The sequence below is a fragment of the Erinaceus europaeus genome, chromosome 6 (genome assembly GCF_950295315.1).
Source record: "Erinaceus europaeus chromosome 6, mEriEur2.1, whole genome shotgun sequence".
Classification (NCBI taxonomy): Eukaryota; Metazoa; Chordata; class Mammalia; order Eulipotyphla; family Erinaceidae; genus Erinaceus; species Erinaceus europaeus.
This window is the reverse complement of record NC_080167.1, coordinates 16,519,578-16,544,431: the sequence shown is the minus strand read 5'-3', so window position 1 is coordinate 16,544,431 and position 24,854 is coordinate 16,519,578. Positions and strand designations below refer to the sequence as shown.

Below are 24,854 nucleotides of genomic sequence, written 5' to 3'. Positions count from 1 at the left end.
TTTTTTCTTTTTTGCCTCCAGGGTTATCGCTGGGGTTCAGTGCCATTGCTCCTAGAGGCTTTTCCCCCCCTTTTTGCTGCCCTTGTTGTTTTTTAAATCGTTGATATTATTATTACTGTTATTGCTGTCATTGTTGTTGGATAGGACAGAGAGAAGAGGGGAAGACAGAGGGGGAGAAAAATATAGACACCTGTAGACCTGCTTCACCACCTGTGAAGCGACCTCCTGCAGGTGGGGAGCCTGGGGCTTGAACCAGGATCCTTACACCAATCCTTGTGCTTCGTGCCATATTTGCTTAATCCAGTGTGCCCAGCCCTAAATGGTCAATTTTATATTACATGTATGTTGGTATCTTCTAATTCTGCTTTTAAAAACCCCTTCTGTTTCATTTGGTTTAAATCCCCCCTGCTTAACACTGCATTCTATTTACATAACCACTTCATTCTATTTACATAACCTCTGTTAACAAGCACCACCTTCCCTCCAGGGCATTGGTGGTTTAATGGTAGAATTCTCACCTGCTCTGCCCCCTCTCCTTGTCATACCCTGATTTTCACCAGTCACTTTTCTCTCCACCCTCTCTGCGTCGCATCCTGTTCCCACCCTACTGGGCTAGTATATTTATAAGGACAAGATTGTAGTTTTTAGTTTAGAGTTTAGCTTAGCTCGGCTTAGATTGTGCTGCGTCCTGCATGAATAAAGAGATACTGCGTACAGCTCAACCATGAGTCCCTCGTCGTCTGTCTCCTGTCACATGTATTTTTTCTACCATCAAAAAAAGTGGGTGAAGACAGTTGCACCTCAGCAGTGAAGCCATAGATGCTCATGTGTTCGACTTCGCCATGTGTCAGGATTTCTCCATTGTACTTGTGAGCTGACAGTCAGGAGACAGGCTTCTAGGCTGTATGTGGCCTCCAGAGACTGAACTCTGGCCTGGGCTGCCTGGGGTCCTCCTCTATCAGGTGGCCAGGCTTCTGTGCTGGCTTCTGACTTTCTGGAGCCCTGGGGGAGGGGCATTGGTATGTTTCCACTCCGCTAAAGAGCCAGGGTGGTTGAAGGTGGTTGATGTAGAGCACTTGCTGGTGTCCAGGTCCTCGGGATGCCCCCAGCTATTCCAGGGCCCAGGGGGACAGATTGGGAGCCTGGCCGTTACCTCCCAGGTGATGAGGAATGGAGATTGAAAGACTTGATAGGTAAGGTAGTCTCCAACAAGGGAAGCTGGGCAGGTAGCAAAGCCCTGTGCTACATGGGGGTCTGTGGAGAGGCAAATGGCAGGTGGGGGATCCTGCCCTGAGAAGTGGGGAGCCCTTTGGGAACCATGGCCAAGAGGGAGGCGAGTGTGACCACCTGGGATGAGATGTCGCTCTTTCCTTCTTTGCTTCCTGCTCTTTTGCCTCTGGGCTTCAACCTCCCCCCAGACCTCATTTCTGTGAGTGAGAAATGTGGCCAACACCCCCGTCCCCCCTGCCCCCCGCCCCCCGCCCCCAAGAGGTGACCTGGGCTTAGCAAGACAGGAGAGGCAGGTGGAGGTGTGAAAGTCTTCCCCAGACACAGCGGGGGCCCTCGATGTCACTCAGGCCACCCTGAGAGTCTCCTGACCACCCTTCATCTTAGTGGGTCTGGACTTGGGGCTCTGACTGGGCAGTGTGATTTAAGCTGAGTGGCTTCGGGTCATGGAGCTCAAGGATTCCCCCATCCTTGAGCTCCCTGGGGTCAGAGAGCTGTTGTCTGCCCACTGGGCTCCACTCCCAGCCCGCTTTGGGCCCACAGGTCTGGTCTGGGGGAGGCTGCGGGAGAGTGGGGATTGGCTGTGCTGCCGCCTTCCCTCTAGCATATGGCTCCTCCGCCCGCCTCGGGCTCTGCCAGCGGCTCCCCGTTCTCCATGGCAACTTAGCTCAGTGGTCCCAGTGGAGGAGAATCAATTCTCCCTCCTCCCCTCCCTTCCTTGCCTCTCCCCACCCCTTCCTCTCTGGCCTCTCTTCCTCCTTTGGCCCTGCCTGAGTGCTGGGCTCTCCTCCTTCCCTCCATCTGTGCTTTGGTCCCGGGTTTCCAGGCGCCCTCCCGCGTCCAGGATGGGTTGCCGGCAGAGCTGCGTGCCGAGGGCGGCGCCCTGACACTGTCAGCATGGGGAGCTCGGCCGACCTCCGCAGAGGTGGGGGGCTGCTGGCCGGGCCCCAGCATGGCTCCCGAGGCGGGCGGCTCCCCACTCTGCCACTTGGCCCCAGCACCCCTCTCCCGTGCATTTTCTTCCTGAAAGGTAATTTTCTGCTCCTTAAGAAACTGTCAGAGCCCAAGGATGGGTTTATCAGCCAGGAAGATGGGTCACGTGGGCACTCGTTTTCTGTGAATTAGCTGGGCTGGAGGGGGACCAGGAGAGGGTCAGGGAGGGAGAGGCACGGTCTGTCGGGGAGCTGGGGGGGGTGCAAAGCCTGGGGCATGGATCCTCCACTCTCCATTTCCTGATATGATTCCCAGACGGCACAGCCACCCTTCTACCCTGGACCAAGTTCTGGCTGTTGGGGGCCGGGGGACAAAGGATGGAGAGCAGGCAGGTGCACTCCAGGTGAGGCAGGGCGATTACTTTCCAGGCTTGCCACTCCCCCCACCCCTTCTGATCCTGTCTCACCTGAACATGGAGTTCAGCGGGGAGGTGCTTTGTACCTGCACCCAGAATTTCCAAGATGGTGTGGTGAGCACCGTCCCCAGGCTGGCACTGGGCACAGCAACACTGCCAGCTCGGTCATCCTGGGCAGCACCACCATCTGTTTGGGATGGTCCCTCCGCAGAATTTATCCCTCAGCGGGTGACATTGTCCCCCTGCCTCTTCCACCCTCTCCTCCTGGGGCATTCAGGGGGGCTTCTGAATGTCCCCCTCTGGGGGAATGGTGGAGCTAACCCAGCTGCGGCTGCCTGCTTGGGTCCCAGGGTCAGTTGGCTCCCTCTCTGCTCCCTCAGCCCCTGCCCCTGGGGCTGGAAAGAAAGAGCACGTCTCTCGTGCTGACGGAAAGTGAGAACCGATTTAGCACCCAGTTCTTAGAAGCCTCTGGCTTGAACGTTGGTGTCTGAGAGGAAGCCCTGTGTGGTCTTTAAATAGAATGCAAACACCCAGCAGCCCTGTGGACTCACAGGGAAGCTTCAAAGTTTGGTGAAGGTATCGGGGAAACTACACTTGGCTCTCAGTGAGGTGCCCACCCCAGGGGGGAGGGCCCCACTCGGGGGTCTAGATGTTCCAGGGTGCACCGTAGAGTCAAGCGCATGGCGTCTGATGGGATTGCATTTCCCAGGGTTTTGGTCCTGCCTCTGACAGACTGCTGTGATAACTGAATCCACCTAGAGGGCTGCCCAGGGCAGGGCTGCTCCTGTGCGCTCCTGGGCTCCGTCCGGCCTCTGGCCTTCCTGCCTCCCCCCCAAAGCAGCAGGGAGTCCCCCACCCCCACCCTGGACCTTGCATTCTCATGCTTCCCTTTGATAATCAGATGGACTCCCGTGGAGCGGGCTGGGAGGAATGCTTTTGTGTCTGCAGACGCCTGTGCTGCCGTCTTGCTTTTGCCTTGCTGGGAGACTGGAGTCTGTCACCGAGACCCTCCTGGCACGCAGGCTTCTTAATGACATTACCCACGCCCGCATCCTGGTTGGCTGGCTGGAGGTTCTGCTGGCTTTATGAGCTGTGCGCGAGGCAGGGAGGCCGGTCTGGTTTGGGTTTGGTGGCAACGGAAAATCTGATGCGACACGTCAAAGGTCAGTCAACATACCCCACCCCCCGTGCCTCCAGCAGTGGCATCTCTGGCCCCTCTTTGCTGTCCCCCTTGTAGGAGGCTGGCAGCAGTGTTCTTCACGCTGGGGTTGTGTCCGCTTTGGCCACCCAAGTTTGTAGGATGGGGGAGTAGGGTTGATGATGGTGGAGGGGGAGGAGGAAGGGCTCCTGTACCCCCAAGCCATCCTTCCTGTGTCCTCCGGTGCCAAGAGCCAGCCTCCTTTCTTGGTGTAATCCCAGCATCAGTGCTTTACTTGAAAGCGTTGTGGAGAACTGCAGAAGTGTGAGGGCAAGTGGGAGAGGGGAGAGTCTGGCTGCTGGCAACTCCGGCAAGTGTGCAGGGCTCACTCTAGGAAAAGTGGAGTCCTCGCCACGTTAGCTGGCTCCTGGGCGGTGAGTGTGAGCCCTTCTTTCACCCCGCAGGTGCTCTGGATTCAGGGAAGGGCCAGGGATGTGAAGCCCAGAGGTTGTGACTGACCTTAGGATGTTCGAGAAACCATGAGGGGGAAAAGTTAGATTTGTGGACCCCGAGCCTGGCTGGTAGCATGCTGGTGTCCAACACCTAGGGTGTGGGAAGTGAGGCAGGCAGCACTGGCTCTGTGTTTGGGATTCTAGGACCTGGGAGTTGACCCCAGGCCCCCCCAGCTCCAAGCCCCTCTTGGTAGAAATTGGCTGGTGAGGATTCTTCATCTTTGTTGTATGAATGGTTTAAGAAGCAGCTCGGCTATGAGCATTAAACTCTCACTCCGCACACACACATACACACATGTGCACACATGTGCATGCAGGCCTTTCCCATCTGCCATCAGGGTTGTATGCATGTTCTGGTTGGCACTCTGCTCTTGATAACACAATCTACAAATGGTCCCAGTGTGGAGGAGATGCCACAGCTTCCTCTTTAGCAGTGCTTCCAGCTCAATGCTTTTTTTTTTGCCTCCAGGGTTATTGTTGGGGCTTGGTGCCTGCACCACAAATCCAGTGCCCCTGGAGGCTATTCCCCCACCCCTTTTGTTACCTTTATTGTTTTATCATTGTTGTGGTTATTGTTGTTATTGATGTCATTGTTGGATAGGACAGAAAGAGAAATCAAGAGAGGAGGGAAAACAGAGGGGGAGAGAAAGATAGACACCTGCAGACCTGCTTCACTGCTTGTAAAGAGAATCCCCTGCAGGTGGGGAGCCGGGGGCTTGAGCCGGGATCCTTGAGCCAGTCCTTGCGCTTTGCATCATGTGCACTTAACCCACTATGCTACCGCCCTTCCCCCCAGCTCAGTGTCTTATGTGAGGGAGACACAATGGTCCTCTCCACCGTGGGGACAGCCGCCTCCTTTAATGGTTCTTTTCCATGCCCTGCCTGGGCACTGGGCTCCCTTACACAGATCAGCGTGTTGACGTTGGCAGAAGCCCCTGGGTAGCAGCTCTCAGCCCTGGGCTTCTGTGAGTCTCAAGTCAAAAGGAAAGAGAGTTGTCAGAAAAACCATTAGGCTTAAGATGTGCTGAGTTGCAAGGGTGTGTGTGTGTGTGTGTGTGTGTGTGTGTGTGTGTGTGTGTGTGGTGTGTCTCCGCTCTCCACATTGTTCTTATTCAGGCATCTTTAGCCCTCATTCTATTTCCCAAGATCAGAGTTCAGTAAACTCCATAACCCAGGTCTGAACAGGGATCCTAGCTCCCACCCAACAGGCACCTTCTCAAGCTCATCTAACAGTTCGCAGCAGCCACCCTCTTCCAGGGCTGCCTTCTTTTACATATGAACAAAGGCGGTGGAGCCTCTGATCAGATGAGTAGCCCACTCTGGGAGGGTGGACTCTTCACCCAGACCGGCCCCTTCACAGCCCCTTCACTAGCACCCCACTCGTCAAGTACACCGTCAGCTACACTGCACCAGCTCTGCATTGGGCCTGGGTCTCTGTGTGTCCTTCAGGGAGGGGTCCTTCTGGCCCACTTGTCTTAGGAGAGCAGTGGGCAAGGGAGAGAGCAGGCCTGGCAATTGAAGGTGCCCTGGGGCCTGGGATGGGGGCAGAGGGGAGGTCTTGACTGGCTCTGGGTTCTGCTGTGGTGGCAGCCTGGCTCACTTTCTTTAAAAGAGGTTAAGGCATCACTGGTGTCCCCAGAACACAGACGACAGCGTGGGAACTGTCTGCTTTAGGGAGCTGACTTGGTGTAGCAGGAGGATACTGTGCACCAGAAGACTGTGCCTCAGTTTACTCCTCTGTAACCTGGGGATTGTACCTGAGCACACAGGTGGCCAGGAGGGGAATCCCATGAGTCAGCAATGTGGGTTCATAGGATTGCTAGCTTGTCCTTAGACACCAGTGCCTGACTGAGGGTGCAAGTGCCCGATGCCCCTCGGCTGCCCCTCAGCCATGTGACCAGATTATGCAGGTCAGCACATACAGAGAGCGAGCACATGGCAGGGTGAGTGACTAAAGCATCGAGTTTGTGAGAGTGCTTACGTTATGCTTGCAGCTTCTCTGTGAGTTAGAGATTATGTGAAGAAAAAACAAAAAGATGCAGGCATTTTAGGGCTTTCCCCCCAAGTAAACAGGATACGGATTACAAAGGAGAAGCCACATGGGTAAATCAGGAGCCTGCTAGGACCAGAGTGCTGGGCTCACCCAGGTCCTGCTCTCTCCCAGCTCCCTCCCTGGACTCAGCCCTGAGGCAGCGGACAGGATGCTTCCCCAGAGGAACTAGGGGAAGGGGCCTGCTGGCGCCCCAGGTCAGGAGAAAGTAGTTTGTATGATGGTTTCCAGATGCACAGGCTCTGAGGCTTGCAGAGGCTCCTGTTAAGTCAGCTTTGTGGCCTCAGCTCCTGAGAGGCCTTCTTGAACAGACTGGCCAGCTTCCATGCCTGGGTGTGTGCTGAGAGTCTGGGGGCCACTGTCCCAGCTCTGACCTCATTTAAAACATACTTGATTTATTTCCTTTTTTAAAAAAGATTTATTAATGAGAGAGAGAGAGCCTGAGTATCATTCTGGCACATGCAATGCCAGGGGTAGAACTCAGGACCTCATGCTTGAGAGTCCATTGCTTTATTCACTGTGTCACATCCCAGGTTCCTTTGTTTATGTCACATTATAGAGAGATGGGGAGAGAGTCCAGAGAAGCAATTTGGCATATGTGGTGCCAAGGATGGGATGTGGGCCGGTGGACTTTCATGTTTGCAAGTCCAGAGCTCTCCCTTTGCACCAGCTCCCAGATTGCTTTACCTTGGGATGAACTGAGTCTTAGAATAGATGAGTAGCCCAACTTGGGAGGGCTGAAGTTTATTCATTCATTCATTCATTCATTCATTCACTCACTCACTCACTCATTCACTCATTCTCCCCATCAACTCCCTAACAATGCTAAGCTTGGGGAAAATGAAGGAGCTAGGCTCCTGCACATACTCTGTCCTGGTCTAGCTTATTGCAGTTGCTAGCCCCATACCTCAGTTTCCCCATCTTGTTGTTATAGTCAGAGGACCTTCCTCATCAGTTCTCCATCATCTCTCTGAAAGCAGGACCCTGCACGGGAGCTAGAGGTACACACCCCTGAGAAGAGTGGGCCCTGGGGGAGCCATCTATAGCCACCCTCCTGGGTACATGCCCACTTGCTTGGCTGACCTCAGCCTGGGCTGAAGTCCTTGTCCTCCCCGAGTTTGCACGTCAAGGTTAATGACGGGGCCCCAGGAGGACTGGGCAGGAACGACATGTGTGCAGTGCGCTTTGTTCCATGCAGGCACCTCTCTGCCTGTCACCGGTGCCCTTGCAAAGCACTTCACAGCTTTCGAGGTGTGGGCACACCATTATCACAGCCTGCGGCTGGAGTGCACTTTGTCAAGGCTGTGGCAGGCTGCGCTGACAGGCAGCCAGGATGGTTCATTTTAAAACACTTGTGCCGCCTGGCCCTTGCTGATGGCTGAGGCCCTGGCTCCAGGACTTTGGGTGTCTGGGAGAGGACTGGGGGTTAGGGGGCTGCTCTGGGGGGTGGGAAGAGTAAAACTTGGTAAGCACCTAGGTTTGAGTCTAGGAGGTATGACCTGCAGAGTGCTGGGTGCTGTGAGCCCAGGTTTCTGTCTGTGCAGGGCTAGGAGAGAGTGCTCTTATGCGTCTTGCCCAGCCTAGGCATGACAGAGTGAATGGCTGGGCCATCCTTTCATCGGGCAGCTCTCCAGGACAGATTGGCTGTAGCAGAAGCAGTCTAAAATCGGGGCTAGGCCAGGTGCTGCTTTCCACATCCCTGAATGTTTGGAGAGCTGGCCATGCCCTGCTGGCAGGTGTGCCTGGAAGGCAGGGATGTTGCCAATGGGGAAACAAAGGCACTGGAGGAGGAGTGGGAGTTGGACTTGTGCATCTCCCAGGTACCATACACTTGCTAGGAATCCAAGTCAGGCTTGAACGGTGGGGACACTGACACACTGACCTAGAGAACTTTCCAGAGTCACCCAGAAAACACATGGGGCTGGGCTGTCTGACTCCTGGGGTGGAGGGAGTCGCCCTTCCTCTCCTGCCCCTCTCTCCCCTGTTGGGTCTGGGAAGGGGCCTTGCTGATGACAGTGTGATGCCCCTGGGATGCAGGGCCTACATGAGCTCCTGGGGCTGTTCTCACCCCACAATTAATCTCATTGGGCTGATGCATGAAGGGACTCTTAGGGTGTCCCTCCTACAAGTCCAGGTTGGATAACCATTTGGTCTTTGGGAAGTGATTTAAGGCTTCTGGTGGGAGAGGGCCTGTTGGGGTAGAGCTTGGGGAAGGTTTCTTCTGATGGGCAGGGCTGTTCCAGCTCTTTCTAGCCCGTCTGTGGAAACTCATTGGCTGTTAATGGTAGAGTGTGGTACTCAGATACGGCTTTGGTCTCCAAAGCAAAAGTCTTCTAGAGACTTTCAGGGAGATGGCACAATGGCAGAGCACAAGCCTTGCACTCACGACATTCCAGGCTCAGTACCTGATACCCCTAGGTGCAGTCTGCTGCCTGGGGACAAAGTGTGACTTCAAGTCACTTAATAGCTCCAGTATTTGCCAGCCTCCTGCATTGTGGAGCCACCACTCTGCCCAGGCCCTGGGGAAACACTGAACCTGCCGCTTCTGAGAAGGGGCCTTGCTGGTGACTCTGTGATACAGAGTCTGGGATACAGGGCCTCTAGGAGTCATGAGTTCTCACCCCATAATTGATCTCTTTGGGCTGATGCATGAAGGGACTTGGGGTGTCCTTCCTACAAGTCTGACTGCTAATGCAAGATGCTCTATGTGTCTGAGAGAGGCCGGAAAGCAGTCAGGGCCTGCTGTCCCTGCTCAGAAGTGCTCTGGGAGGACTGGGGCTTGCACTCCCAGTCACACCCAGCAGGAGTCCTGCCATATGACCTCCACCAAGCCCTATTATGCTTCTGTTCTGCTGTGCAGGGGTGGAGTCAGGCTTTTACCTTTCCTAGGGCTTCCCAGTATCCTTGGCTGTACGGCAGCTTCCTGGGTCTGCACATAACTGTTTTAGTTTTAGTCAAGAGCTGTACCCCACCCTGTTTTCATACTTGGTTTGAACACATACATGCACACAATGGTCAGTCAGGGACACAGGTGGCCAGGAGGGAGGGGCACTCTGCTCTTCCCTGGACCCCAGCTTGAGAAATGCTGGACCCGTCATCACAGAGCCATTTGAAGGCTAGCACAGTCCCTGTTCCCTGTCCTGTGTCCCTTGGTGTGGCTGCTTCAGTGGCGCTGGAGTGCTGAGGGCCCTGCAGATGCTGACACTGTCTGAGCTCCTACATATGGCAGGAGCCCAAGGAAACCCTGGGACTCAGTCTGGAATCTTCCAGAAGTCTTGGCCAGTTCCCCACTCCTCTTTGTGAGGTTCTCTACAAATGAAGACAGTTAGGAGCTGCTGGGCAAAAGGGGGGTGTTGTGGTGTCTCTCAGATGGCTGAGCCATTGTCTAGGAGTGATCCCTGCTTAGGGCTGGTGGGAGAGGCCCCGCAGCTGCTTGTCCAGTGGCCACTTCCATTGGAGTGTCTGCAGAGTGGACGCAGACAGGCCTCTCGCTGCCACAGCTTCCTCAAGTGCCCTGAGCTAATTGGGCTGCAGCCCTGGTGACGGACTGCTGACAGGTTTGCTCAGGCCTGCCCAGGCGCCAGCATCACCCTCTCTGCCAGGACGCCACTGCATCTGGAGCCGCTGCCTCGGTCCTCATGGTCAGCTCAGATACATCTTAAACCCAGCGGACTAGTTTCTGGAGCTGCCATAACCAATTACTATAAGCCAGGCGTCTTAGAACAACAGAAACTTGGACTCTAACAGCTCTGGGGGCCAGAAATCTGATAGCAAGGTGTCCACTGAACCTAGAGGAGAGCCTTTCCTGCCTCCTCCAGATCCCAGTGGGCCACGGGACTCCTTGGCTGGTGGCTACCCTACCCATCCCTGCCTCTGTCTTTGGACAATCTATCCTCCCCTCAGCCCCCCATGTGCATCCATGTTTTGCTATCCTCCTCCTCTTAAAAGGACACTGGTTGAATTTGGGGCCCATCCTAAATCCAGCATGAGCTCATCTGGAGATCCTTGACTGATTCTGTCAACAAAGACCCTATTTCCAAATAAGGTCCCATGGGCCAGGAATCCAGCGTGTTAGAAAATAGTACTTGCAAGTTAGCGCTCAGGACCAGCTTCTATGCCCAACACCACCGCATGCCAGAGCTGAGCAGTGTTCTGGTCTTGCTCTCATAAGTCAGTAAACCTTTGTGAAAGGAGATCCATTCTAAGTTTCCAGGTGGATGTGAATCTGGGGGACACTCTTCCACCCAGCAGGTAGGATGTCATGCGGTGAGGGTTAGGTCTGCTGTGCTGGCCAGGGCTCTCCAAGCCCTAGGCAGAGAGCCTGGGATTGTTGGCAGGTTCTGGCTATGCCGTCAGTTAGGTTGGCTTGGCCTCTCTAAGTGGTGTCAGAGAACCTGCAGCAGAATAGGTAGTGGTCCAGGCAGCAGTCACTCAGAGAGGGCATCCCACTAGGATCCTTATTTTAAGATCCTGGAGGCCCAGGAAGTGACACAGCTAGTAGAGCACCGGACTTGCATGTGTGAGGTCCTGAGGTGGATGCCTGGCATTGTATGTGCCAGAGTGGTAGTCTAGTTCTGTCTTGAGTTCCATTTCACTTCTCTCATAAATAAATAAACCGCTTTTAAAAATATGTCCTGGAGATGGACAGTTAAATGTGGTTCTAGGGGATCGGGCAGTAGCATAGAGGGTTAAGCACACATGGTGCAAAGCGCAAGGACCAGCGGCTCCCCACCTGCATGGGAGTCGTTTCACAAGCGGTGAGGCAGGTCTGTAGGTGTCTGTCTTTCTCTCCCCCTCTCTGTCTTCCCTTCCTCTCTCCATTTCTCTCTGTCCTATCCAACAACAATGACAGTAACAACAACAATAATAATTACAACAATAAAACAACAAGGGCAACAATGGGGAAAATAAATAAACAAATAATTATGAAAAGTCATGATGCATTTTTAAAAATGTGGTTCTGAAAAGCCCAGAAAAGTCATAGGTTGGGAGTCGGGTGGTGGCACAGTGGGTTAAGTGCATGTGGCGCAAAGCGCAGGGACTGGCGTAAGGATCCAGGTTCGAGCCCCCAGCTCCCCACCTGCAGGGGAGTCGCTTCACAGGCAGTGAAGCAGGTCTGCAGGTGTCTGTCTTTCTCTCCCCTTCTCTGTCTTCCCCTCCTCTCTCCATTTCTCTCTGTCCTATCCAACAACGAACAGCATCAACAATGGCAATAATAATAATAACCACGAGGCTACAACAAGGGCAACAAAGGGGGGAAAAATGGCCTCCAGGAGCGGTGGATTCATGGTACAGGCACTGAGCCCAGCAGTAACCCTGGAGGAAAAAAAAAAAAGAAAAGTCATAGGTTGAGCTCCCCCCACTCAGCATGGGAACTTGAAGATGGCAGTCATCATCTGGGGCGTGAGTGAGTCGGCCTCAGGGGGTGGGTATTGCAAGAAGGCATCCATCCCAAGAGCTCCCAGCCTGTGCTTCTCTCATTGTATTAGCCCCTCAGAAATACCCCCAAAGGCCTCAAAAGACATGAAAGCAGTTTCACCCTTCTTCTGGCTGGCACTGGGTTTGAGGGCAGGGACCATGTCCCAGGCCATCAGCTCCTCAGCATAAACTGCCCCCTCACCCTCCTCTGCCCTCCTGTCACTTGTCCCACCCTGAGACTCTTCCTGGGCTGCTCTGGCAGTGCTCTGAGCACCTCTCTTTCTCTGCCCACATCATGTCAGGACACCATGCTGTGCTGTCATCTGGACACTTAGCACCTGCAGGAGCTGTCATCTATGTATCTAGGGCCTTTCCTAGATGAGAAGGCCTGAGTCACCTGTCACATTGAGGGTGGCTCTGGCCTCCAAATGGTCACAGACACCAGGCTGTGCGTATTCACAGTTCTGCCAGAGGCTGCCAGGCCTTAGGGAGCCTCAACCCCTCCAGACACCCCCACCCCCAGCTGATAAAAGACAGCTTCTCCCTGTGATCTGATTCTGTAGCCCTGGGACAGTGGGGTGACTGGCATTTCTGGGGATTCATGCTCTCCCAAGGCCCAGACCAGATATCCAGGATGTGGTGGCCTGGCTGCTGGCTTCTTACCTTGGTCTCTGCCCCTTCTCACATCGTGATTGTCCCTTGGACCCTCTCAGGAGGAATGATAGACTCCCCTTAGTGGTGAAGTCCCCCATGGTTCCCACACCCACCATAGACTGCTCACCTCACACCTGGGGAATTTTCATTTCTTTTAAATATGGTAATGATGAAGTTGGGGCATTGCACATGCACAGTTTCACTCTTTATTTCAGATAGAGGGACACAGAGAGGGATAGACACTTCCAGTGCTGTGACACTGCTGTATGGTACTGCTCAACTTGGGTCATAGTCATGGCAAGGCATGTCCCCCCCCATGAGCCTCCCACGCCCCCATTTGTTTTAGTGAGGGGAGATCCGTGTGACATAAAATTAGCTTCTTGGAAATCAACAGTTCAGAAGCATGTGGTCCATCTGCAGTGTTACGCAGCCTCCACCTCACCTCTGTTGAGCTTCACAACATTCCTGTTATCCACAAAGGACACCTTGTGCCAGTTTTGGTCTTTTTTTTTTTCTATTTCTTTAAATTGTGGTAAAAGATGCATAATAGAGGGAGTCAGGTGATAGCACAGTGGGTTAAGCGCATGTGGTGCAAAGCACAGGGACCAGCGTAAGGATCCCGGTTTGAGCCCCTGGCTCCCTACCTGCAGGGGAGTCGCTTCACAAGTGGTGAGCAGGTCTGCAGGTGTTTATCTTTCTCTCTCCCTCTTTGTCTTCCCCTCCTCTCTCCATTTCTCTCTAACGATGACATCAATAACTACAACAAGAATTAAAAAAAAATAAAAGCAACAAAAGGGAAAATAAATAAATTTTAAAAAAGATGCATAGAGAAAGACACCTGTTTTGATCATTTTGAAGCATGCACTTCAATGGCTTCAAATACTCTTACATTGTTGTGCCATAACACTTAAAGAAGGTTTTATTTATTAACACATGAGATAGAAGAGAGCAACCAGAATAGCACTTTGGCATATGTAATGGCAGAGACTGAACTCAGGACCTCATGCTTGACTGTCCAGTGCTTTATCTGCTGAGTTACCTCCCAGGTCTCTTCCGTAACTCTTCTGCTGGAACTCTGGTCCCATCTGACAAAGCTATCTGTCTCTTCTGCTCCCCCAGCCCAGTGCTTACCACTTAGGTTCTCTGTGAGTCTGATGGCGCCAAGGATCCTGTATAAGTGCAGCTGAGCCTTCTCTGTCCTTGTGTGTCCAGTTACCTTTTTACTTAGTGTATCTTCCAGGTCTGTCTACCTTGTAGCAAGTGTCGAGAGTCTCCTTTCTTTTTAAGATTGACTCACAGGCTGGGGAGATAGTGTAATGGTTATGCAAAAAAGACTTTCATTCCTGAGGCTCCAAAGTCCCATATTCAATCCTTGCTCTACCATAAGTCAGAGCTGAGTAGTGCTCTAGTAAAACAAAAACAAACAAAACCCTGAAACCTGAATCACATGCCATTGTGTAGACAGAACACATTTTGTTCATCAGTCTGACCATCAGTGAACTTGGATTCTTTTTACCTTTTGGCTGTGAATTCCACCCTGGGGCTTTTTCAGGATCTGGTGAGGCAGGTAGGTACATAGTGAGGGGCTCTGAATGGGCTCAGATGCCCAGGCCTTGCTCTGGACCCCTTGAATCTGTAACTAGCTCCTGATCCCTGAGCCCAGACCCTGGTGGAAAGATACCCCAGCCTTACTTTCCTCTTTGAGCCATGTTCCTTGGTGACCCTGGGTCCCGACACATACATTTTCTTCTTCAGAAAGTCTTCCCCCAGTGACCTTGGACATGTCCTTTCCCTTTTTTCAAGACCTGGCCTCTTACCTCTCACCCAGCAAGGTGGATTTGAAACAAGCCACTCAGTTGAGGGGGTGGGGATGCGACTGGTCAGCTACTTGCAAGGTGCCCCACTCCTCAAAAATGTCCCTCGCTGGCCACTCCTGCCCTTGCTTCTCCCGTCTCTCCCGTTGACCCCATCCCTTTATCATTTTATTCATGGGTATGTTCCAGCCACCTGCTCTGCTGGAGCTGGTGCAAAGCTGAGTCTTGCTGGTGGTAGCGGGGGTAGGCTGGTAGGAGTTCTAGATGGTGTGGGAACCCCTTTCTCCTCTGGCTTCTCAGATGCTCACCATAAAGCCTCTAGTGCCCCCGGGCTTGCTTTCTAGACAGACAGACAGACAGACAGGGCAGCTGCTGCGTCCTCAGCACCTTGGGCACTTAAGGTGCACAGATGTCTCAACAGCTGCCCAGCAGAAGTGACTCTGAGCAGGCTCCGAAGGGGATGGCTCAGACCAAGACAGAGTTTCCTGTAAGATGGTGGACTGATGCCACCCTTGGTGCTTGTGCCCAGTGCCTCCATGTCATCTCATTTCATTCCACTTAACCCTGTAATCTGGATGGTGTTGCAAATGGGTAAACTGAGGACTGGAACCATTAAATGACTTGCTTTTGATGTGATGAGTTCAGGCTGGGTCCTAGTGAACTTGAACTCCAGTTTGGGTGATTTTTGGTCTTTTCCCACTATATCTAGTTTTGTTTCCCACTTTTTTTTTTTGGCAGTGTACAGGGAGCTGGGGGACTCTGCTTGTCCCCCCCCCTCTGGCTGACCCTTTTCCTGCTGTTCAGTTTGGTCCTATTGAGTGCCTCCTCGCTCCCCAGCCTGTTGACAAGGGGCTGTTGCTGGGTTGGTTTTGTTTTTGACCCAGTCGGTGTGGCAGGGAAGTGACGGGCTGTGTGCAGAGTTTCCTGAAATAGTCCCAGGCTCCCCGCCAAAGATAGAAGAGCGAGACTCTGTGATGGGCTTGGACCAGTGGAAGATGACTCAGTTCCCCACACCCCAGCCGCCCCCTCTCTCTCTTGCTCCCCCTTTGAGCTGTTCTGTCCCACACCTCCCCTGGCCTGAGCCCCACACCTATGTCCCTGTTGCACCATGAGGGGGTGCAACTTCTGTGTACAGAAGTCCTGGACTCAGAATCAGGGATCCTCATTCCCTCCCCATGACTGACTTGCCCGATGACCTTGACCCAGTCTCTTGGCTTGTGTTCTCATTGGAAACGGGCCACACATCTATCTAACTGCCTCCTGTCGTTGTGAGGGTGTGGGGCATGCAGGGCAGGGAGAGGATGGGTGGTAATACCTCGGATGTTTCTTCTCCTGATAGGGACTGTTCCAAGTGGGAGGCTGCATTCCATAGGGCACTGTCCCAGTGTCACCATTGCCCTCATATTCCTATGGCAGCCAGCGCTTCTTGCATTAAGTCCCCAGCTATTCTGGAAGGCATAAGTGAATCTTGTTTATATATATATATATATATATATGTTAAGGACAGTAGCTCAGTAGCTCAGAGCACCTTGCCAAGACCAATGCAGGTGGGTGTGCCCTGGGAACCCTGTCCTAGTGTCAGAGCTTGTTTCCTTGTGGACCTCTGACTTCTCCTTCCCATACTGTTCCTGTTCTAGTCTCCCTCCAGACCTGGACCTGCCTCTTGGGGGCTGTCTTTGGCAGCCAGGGCAGCTGGGATGTTCTGTCTATGTTTGCTTGGGGACCCTGATGTTGTAAGACAGAGATTCTGGAGACACACAGGGTCTTTCTGGAACTGGAGAAGCCACTGCTGTAAGACTCCCCTCTTAAACGGTGCATTGAAGCAGCTTCACAGAACAACCAGTGAGCTTTCCCAGAACTGCCTGCCTGCCAGGCCCCAGGCCTCTTCCAGTTCCTCACGAACCTTGGGAGAACCAGTGACTCAGACTCTGCAGGTGCAAAAGCTCCACTCAGCGGGTGGCTCAGCCAGCACCCAAGACTGCCAACTCCAACTGGCAGTGCCAAGATTGGAGCCAGTCCCATCTCTTATTGCCCCTTAAGGGTCTGGAGAACAGGAAGCTCTTGGCTGCCAAACCCCATTCCTCTTTCTGGCCTCTTCCTCTTCCTCTCGTCCAAGTACAGGCCTGGAGACAAGTGTGGTTGAGCAGTGTGGGCAGGAGTTGGCCTGAGCACGTGTCTGTGGTCAGTGGGGGCCTTGCAGGGGCTGAGTACCACACCCAGAGGAGAGAGGAGGGCTTCCTGCAGGCTTGGCTTACAGCCCACAATGTGACTGGATGTGTGTGTGTGTGTGTGTGTGTGTGTGTGTGTGTGTGTGTTCTTGGGCACTTGTGTTCATTGTGACTCCTTGCTCTGTGTCTCCCTGATCAGGATCTGGTGAGTTTAAGGGATCCCCCCGGTCTGTGCCATGTCAACTATGAGGTGAACCAGGGCCCTTCTGATGCCCTGGATTTGGTGAGAAACACTGCAAGGTACAATTCCAGTTCCTTATCCTTGATCCCCAAATGCCAGCAACCACTTTTTCATAACTTGTTTGGCAGCGAAATCCCAGCTGAATGGAGGTAAGGCTATTTTTAGTTGAGCAAAGCTATTTATAGCCTTTATGTGTCCACTGGCACGTTTCTCACGCAGCAGTGCTGAGACTTTTGCTGATTGGCTGCTGCTAGGACATACCGTGCTACCCACTGACAACAGGCAGCTCTGAATTCTCATCTGGCTGCCTGCTGGGGAAGACCTCTTAGCTTCACAGCCCCTGCCCCTGCCTCCTGCCTGCAAAGGGGGTGTACCCGCAGGGGCCTCCCAGACCCTGGCAGCACCAGCTGTTGAGTATTCCTGATGTTGCTTGGGACGGAGCACATCTGCATTGCCAGCACAGTGCAGGTGCTCTCCACACTGTGTCTGACCTCCTTGCAAATGAGTAAACGGAAGCTCAGAGCTTTGAGTACTAAGCCTAGTGACAGAGAAAGGAGAAGCCCTTCTGAGGGGGTCTGGGGGTATAGTAGTTTGCTCTCTCTCTCTCTCTCTCTCACACACACACACACACACACACACACACACACACACACACACACACATCTGAGCATGTGGAGGCTGGGAGGAAGCAAGTGGGATGGGGACCAAGGTGCATATGGAGGGGACAGACAGATGTGAGCCAGGCCCCTCCCTTAGTAGCCAGGGCAGAGGAATAATTTGTTCCTGTGTCTCAGATGGTCCCTTTTGTATGAGCACCTGGCCATCCCCCTGCCTGCTCCCAGCAGCTGGCAGCTGATGGCTCTCCTCACTGCTACTCTTGGCTTTTTCTCCTGTTGTCTTTGAAGCTGCTGCCACTTTGGAAGATGGTACAGTGTTGTCCACACCCATTGTTCTTGGGGATCATCTTCCCTTTAAGAAGTTCTCTCACATCTGGAGCTTTGGGGGGAGACACTCTGACATCCCTGAGTCGCTCATGCTCCCCAGTGTGCAAGTTCTGTCTCACACACCTCCCTCCCTCCATCCTGAGACAACCCTGGGACCCCTCACTACCTGCCCTGGAAGTTCCACCTTGGTGCTTCCCCACATTGCAGTGAAGACTGTGCCCCTGGTGACCAGGGTCCTCATCTGCACAGTGGGCAGAGCTGTTGGTGAGCTGACCTCAGTGCAGGTGCCTGGGGAGGCAGAGACTTCCTTCGTGCCTATCTTACAAGGCTAGACAGTTTCTCAGAGCTGCCAAGGACTTTGAGAAGGCCTATTGTGGAAAGCTTTGTGTTGGGAGGCAGGGGCTCAGGGCTCTAGTTTCAGCTCTGCCTTAGTTTCCTAAGAAGGAAAAGAAGGGTAAGTGGATGGATGGATGGATGGATGGATGGATGGATGGATGGATGGATACATGGATGGAGGATGAGTGAGTTAATGGACACATAGATGGGTGGAATGGAGGAAATATGGATGGGTGGATGTGAAAATACATGAATGGATGAATGTACTAATGGCAGGTCAGTGTGAGTGAATGAGAAGATGGGTAAATGGATAGATTGGAGGATGGATGGATGGATGGATGAAGGGATCAACTCCCTGCTCCTTGGCCTTGGCCTTTTCCCTTGATCTTAATTTTCCATCTACATAATCATGGGTTTGGGTGATAAGCTCCCCTTTGGTTCCTGAATTCCATGATCTGTAGTCCCTCGAGGACTCCTGCCTCAGCAAGTTTCTGTACAAACCATCACCCTGTGTGCAGGGGCTCCTATTCCCCCTCCCAGCACCACTTTCCATGCCCCATGAGGTGTCCCCTGACTGGAATGGACACCCATCTCCCCCTCTGCCCACATGTGTCCTATTTCCAGTTGTTCCCTTGAATTGAGCACCACTGTGTTTTCTTCTGACTTTAAAAAAAATATTTATTTATTTATTTATTCCCTTTTGTTGCCCTTGTTTTATCATTGTAGTTATTATTGTTGTTGTTATTGATGTTGTTGTTGTTGTTGGATAGGACAGAGAAATGGGGAGAGGAGGGGAAGACAGAGAGGAGAGAAAGACAGACACCTGCAGACCTGCTTCACCGCCTGTGAAGCGACTCCCCTGCAGGTGGGGAGCCGGGGGCTCGAACCAGGATCCTTACGCCAGTCCTTGTGCTTTGCACCACCTGTGCTTAACCCGCGGCGCTACTGCCTGACTCTCCTGACTTTTTTTTTAATAGACAAAGCCATTTGTTTTTCTGTCAGGGGTAGCATGTCTAGAACAAACCACCATGTAAGCGGGGCTGACACTCTGATGGGTAGAAGGGAGTGGTGCCCCTGGAATTGGGGAGCTCTGTGGTGGCAGCAGGTCTTGGGGACCCACAGGTGATCACACTGGGTTCAGTGTTATGGGGAGAAAAGATCTTGAGATATCACAAGTGCAAAGTGGCCATAGTTGCTGTAAGACACCCCCTGGGTGCTGAGAGCTTGGTGGTGGAGGCTGAGCAGCTGTGGTCCTGTCTCCTGGTAGACTGGGCCCATCAGTGACACCAAGGCAGGTGCTCAGATTGCCTGGGGAGCAACACACATGAAGTTGTACAGTCTTGGTTTAGGTGAGACTACAAGTGCCAGATTATGGAACTAGTTGTCCTCTGGGAAGGAAAGTGAATTCTCAGGAGTTGGGCGGTAGTGCAACGGGTTAAGTGCACGTAGCACAAAGCGTAAGGGCCAGCGTGAGGATCCTGGTTCGAGCCCCGGCTCCCCACCTGCAGGGGAGTTGATTCACAAGCTGTGAAGCAGGTCTGCAGGTGTCTTTCTCTCCCCCTCTCTGTCTTCCCCTCCTCTCTCTATTTCTGTCTGTTCTATCCAACAACAATTACATCAACAACAACAACAATAACTACAACAATAAAACAACAAGGGCAACAAAAGGGAATAAATAAATTTAAATTGTTTAATTCAATTTAATTAATTAATTAATTAATTATTGGATAGAGACAGAGGAATTGAGAAGGGAGGAGGAGACAGGGAGGGGAAGATACAGAGACCTGCAGCCCTACTTCACCACTCATGAAGCTTTCCCCCTGCAGGTGGGGATCAGGGGCTTGAACCTATAATGTGTGCTCTTAAGCAGGTGCGTCATCACCTGATCCCCATAAATAAATATTTTTAAAAAATCTTTAAAAAAAAAAAAGAACGTGAATTCTCATGAAGAGTCTGGGAGGTGGCTCACCTGGCAAAGCGTACACACTGCCCTGTGTGAGGTCGCAGAGGTGAGCCCCTGCCACCACATGGGAGCACCTGCAAAGGGGCATCATCCCAAGTGGAAGAGCAGTGCTCTCTCACTCTCTCTGTCTCTCACCCTCTATCTAAAAGAAACAAAAGCAGCCACTGGAGCAGTGGTACTGAGCCCTAGTGATAAACCCTGTCAGCAAAAAAGAAAAAAAAAAGATGAATTTTTAGGACCGAAAGATGGCTCACCTGGTAAAGTACATGCTTTACCACACTTGAGGCCCCGGGTTTGAGTCCTGGCACCACCTTGGGCAGCACTGGAGGAAGGTCCATGGAAGGTGGGATGGTGCTGTGGTGTCTCTCTTGAGCTCTCTTCTCTCTTTCTTTCCCTCTCTAAAATAAAGAAAAAATTGGCCTAGGGCAGTGGCATCATCATTATTATTATTTTTTAAAGAATCAGATTTCTTGAAGATTTTAAAGTAGAAGAGAGACTGACCTCTTCCCTTTCTTATAGTTTGTTGAGGTGGGGGGTTGTTGGTGTGAAAACAAGGTCAGCACAGAGAAGCTCGGAGTGGTCAGGACTGTGAGTCTGGGACTTTGAAGTTGACACAGGAACTGAGATGCTCATTGGAGATAAAGAAACAGCTGCCAGGACTTGTCTGATCAAGAGAGGAACTGCTATCTGGAGTTTGGCCTGGTCTTTTGTCTTGATGAGGGAGAAGAGTGGGATTCACAGGACATAAAAAGGACCATGCTAAAGTGAACCATTCAGTGGTGACTGGAACATTCCCAGTGGTTCACAGTGGTATGCCACCACCAATTCTGTTTCAGGACACCTCATTTCCCAAAGGAAACCATCCCCACCATTGCTCACTCCTCGGCAGCCACCAGCCTGCTGGCCTTTATGGATTTGCTGGTTCCACCGTCACACCACACCAGACCCCAGGGCCCTTCTGGCCTGACCCTTCTCTTCTGCTTGTCAGCTGGTGCCCTGAGCTCACCCTGTACTCTCTGCCTCAGGGCCCTGGGGCCAATCCTGTGTCCAGCTGCCCTTAGCTCCCAACCCACTGGGGCGAGGCATTCAGGTGGAGCCCGAGGAGAGTGGGCTGGCCTGTAGGAGAAGCACCCTTGTGAGGGCACTGACGGTGTGTACAGGAATCTGGCAAGCCTCATATAGTGCCCACGACTGACTGCAAAGCACAGGTCAGGAATGAGGTCCCGGGCAGCTCCCCTCCTCCCCACTGGCCCATCTCATAATCCCCTTGCCAGGGTGTAGGCTGAGTGGATCAGCTGTCTGTGAGAAGCAGAGGACCTGAGCCTCCAGGAGGTGTCTGGTGGTCTCACCCTTCCCTGTCCACTGCCTGGATGATACCCCAGAAAGGGCCCAAGACCTGCTTGCTATCTGATGTTCAGGCTCTTTGCCTTGGGTGGGTGTGCTTGGTGTTCTCCCAGCCCAGACCCCCTTGGCTGTGGCCTGGGTATTTGTGGAGGTGTGTGTGGGATGACTTCTTAGAATAGAAGTCAGAAAGGAATCAGATGCAGACACTTGAACTTCACAGTTCGGGAAGGTAGCAAGGTGCATTCAGGGTCTCCATAGGGCTGCTTATGCACAATCTATCTATCTATCTATCTATCTATCTATTTATTTATTTATTTATTTATTTATTTATTTATTTATTTATGCTATGGTGCCCAGGGATGGACTCAGGGCCTCCTGCATGCACTGTACTCCCTAGCCCAATCTTTCCTTCCTCTTCCCCTCCCTCCCATGAGAGGGGAGATGCCACAGCACCACTCAGATGCACACGGGTACCCAGTCCCTCCATGTGCTCCTTTGTAGTGTTGGGGCTTCACAGCAAGGTGTGTGTCAGAGGAACTATCTCCCTGCCCTCACAGCCAGACTCATACAGGATGCTTGAGAGTCTTCCAATAGACCAGGTGGGAAAGGTTTTTGCAGCAGGAGGAAGGGCAGGTGTGAATCTCAGCAAAGACCTCTGTGACAGGGAGGGAGTCCCTAGGCTGTCAGAGGCGGGGATCAGGGCTTGAAGCTCTGCCCTTGAGAAGTGAAAGGTCTGGGTGATGAAGGTGTGAGGCTGTCTCTAGCACGGCTCATGGTGGGCAGCAACCATGGCTCAATGTGACCAGGCCATGGGAACCCCTAGGAAGCAGTGGGGGTGACATTTTAGGGGCCCCCAGTCTGCGGTGACACCTCTAGACCAAGTGGTCACATCTGCCTGCTCAGGTGAAGCCTGCTGGGTGAAAAGCTGGCACAGAACGTTTTGGGGCAGCTCTAAATAGAAGGGGAGTTTGTCTCCTGGGCAACCAAAATGTGTGATCTCAGCCTCCACTCCACTGTTGCTCCCTAGCGCTGCCTAGAAGGCTCTGGATAAATCCAGGGTCAGTGTCCTTCCCAGACAGGAGCGTGAGGCCAGGTCACCACGCATGAGAGTGGTTCAGCTCAGCCTGATGCCCTTCCACTCTGGTCTCCTTGGGGACCCTCTGCTGACCCAGGGGCAGAGTTGACATGAGGGGACCCAGGCAGGGAAGCACCCCAAAGAGGGTAGGTGCCCTGAGGATAGCTGATTGGATGTGGACACATAATGCAAAGGTCTGACTCCTTTCTCTCCATGTCTTGTCTCCATGGCTTTTATTAGCATCCTCCAAGCTGGTGTGCTAGCAGCAGTCTTAGAACCATTTACTGGGACATTACAGGTGGGGTTCAGGGGAGCACCGGACTGCGTGTGCATCTGCTGGGAAGAGGAGAGCAAGATTCGGGTGGTTGATGAGTGGTTGTGCTCGCCACATCCATAGGAGAGCAGGGATCTAGTTTCAAAGTAGATCGTTAGATCCCTTAGCCTGGCCTGCCACCAGAGAGGTGTGGAGACATTTGAGCAGGAGTGGAGTCTGCCGGGGTGTGATTAATCAACAAGCAGGCATGCCGAGCAGGATGGTGTCTACACAGGAGCCTGCTGTTCCTGCAAAGCTGCATCAAGATGTCACTGTGCCGGGGTTTATTTTCATCCCAAGGATTGTATCTGTTTAGCACCAAGCCCGCGGGAAGCTGCGTGCTTGCTGGGCAGACTGAGTTGGTGGGTTCCAGGCTCCATGCAGGGGGCCCAGAGGAAAAGTCACAGAGTGGAGTTTCCAGCTGGCAGAAGGGTGTCACCTGTCCCCAACACTAGACTTCTTGCCCCCCTGCGTCGGCCCGACACCACCCACACAAGATGTGTCTTTTCCCCAACTCCCCACAACTTATATGGCTCAGCAAGGTGGGCCTTGAAATTTTCAAGATGGTTATAAAAGATAAGAAATCCTGGCTGATTTTTAAAAACTTTTCTTTTTTCTTTTTGCCTCCAGGGTTATCACTGGGGCTCAGTGCCAGCACTGGAAATCCACTGCTCCTGGAGGCTATTTTTCCCATTTTGTTGCCCTTGTTGTGGTGGTTATTATTGTTATTGTTGTTATAGCTGTTGTTACTGTTGGGTAGGACAGAGAGAAATGGAGAGAGGAGGGGAAGGCAGAGGGGGGAGAGAAAGATAGACACCAGCAGACCTGCTTCACTGCTTGCAAAGTAACACCCCTGCAGGTGGGGAGCTGGGGGCTCAAACCTGGGATCCTTTGGTCCTTGTGCTTTGTGCTATGAGCACTTAACTGGCTGCGCTACCACCCAGCCCCCCTTTTAAACCTTTTTAACTCACTTGTTGACCTTGCGGGAGAGTGAAATTGATTGTCATGCCATTTTGGAGAAAAAGGTTTGCTCAGCAAATGAGTAATATGCAGGTCAAAAGTCACGTGTCAGCCTGTTAGGGCTTCCCGGGCCACTCGGAGCAGAAATCCTAAATTAAGCAATTAAGCAGCAGTGGTGGGAAGGGGGCACATGAGGAGGAGAGGTTCAGTAGTGGCTCAGTACTTAGCACCTGCCAAGGTGCCTTCCATGTTGAGGAAGGAAAGCTAGATCTTTATTAAAGCTAAGCCCTCTAGAGAAGTGTACATGTCAGTGTCTAGAGCTTATCTCTAGAGCAAGAGACGGCAGCTCACTGTTTGGTTCACCATCTGTTTCTGTAAATAAAGTTTTATTGGAACACAGCCATTTGTTAATATCTTTTCAGAGGCTCCTTTTGAGCTATCGTGGCAGAGCTGAGGAGTTACAACAGACTCTATGACCTGAAGAAATTTGAATATTTACCCAGTGGCACTTTCTGGGAAAAGTTTGCTGACCTAGAAAAATAGCAATAAAACATAGCTTTCAGTCTATTATAAAAAATATATATTTAGGGGGCCAGGTGGTGGCACACTTGGCTAAGTGCACATGTTACAATACACAAGGACCCAGGTTCAAGCCCCTGGTCCCCACCTGCAGGGGGAAAGCTTCACGAGTAGTGAACCAGGGCTGCAGGTGTCTCTCTGTCTCTCTTCTTCTCTATCCCCCCTCCCCTCTCAATTTCTCTGTCTCTATCTAATAAATAAATAAAATACATATATATATATATAAAGAAATATATATTTAACAAAACAAAAATTAATCTAATAGCAGGCAGCAAAGAACAATAACAAATGTAGCAAATAGAAAACAGCAGGAATTAGAATAAATATCAGTAAGCATAGTGAACAAGTTAAATTCACTAATTAAAAAATAATATCAAAATAAGTTTTAAAGCCCTTTTAAATGAGATTAAAGAATATGAAACAGCTTAAGAAATATGACAAAAGGGTAGAAAAGAAATATCTAATGAACATAGCAAAGAAAGCATGTATGATACTATCAGATGAAAGAGTACTAAGAGTGTACAATATTTTACGAACAAAGGAATTGTCCAAACTGTTAAAAGGAACATTTCACTGAAATGTTAAAAGGTAAAAGCTAGGGGTTGGGCGGTAGCGCAGCGTGTTAAGCACATGTGGCACTAAGTGCGAGGACCGGCGTAAGGATCCTGGTTCGAGCCCCCAGCTCCCCACCTGCAGGGGAGTCCCTTCACAAGTGGTGAAGCAGGTCTGCAGGTGTCTATCTTTCTCTCCCCCTCTCTGTCTTCCCCTCC

General features: G+C 52.1%; 1 protein-coding gene across 10 annotated transcripts in view; it reads left to right on the top strand.

Moving 5' to 3' along the window:
- PITPNM2 (phosphatidylinositol transfer protein membrane associated 2) overlaps positions 1-24,854 on the top strand; it is a 174,469-nt gene that overhangs the window by 84,139 nt on the left and 65,476 nt on the right. For 2 of the 10 annotated variants that reach the window (XM_060193197.1, XM_060193196.1), the window contains exon 1: positions 2,047-2,257. The exons of 2 other annotated variants lie outside the window; for them this stretch is intronic. The gene's annotated coding sequence lies outside the window, so the exon portion shown is untranslated. Of the gene's footprint in view, positions 1-2,036; positions 2,258-24,854 lie in introns of those variants that run through there. 6 more of the 10 variants (XM_060193201.1, XM_060193200.1, XM_060193192.1 and 3 more) reach the window with 6 other exon arrangements.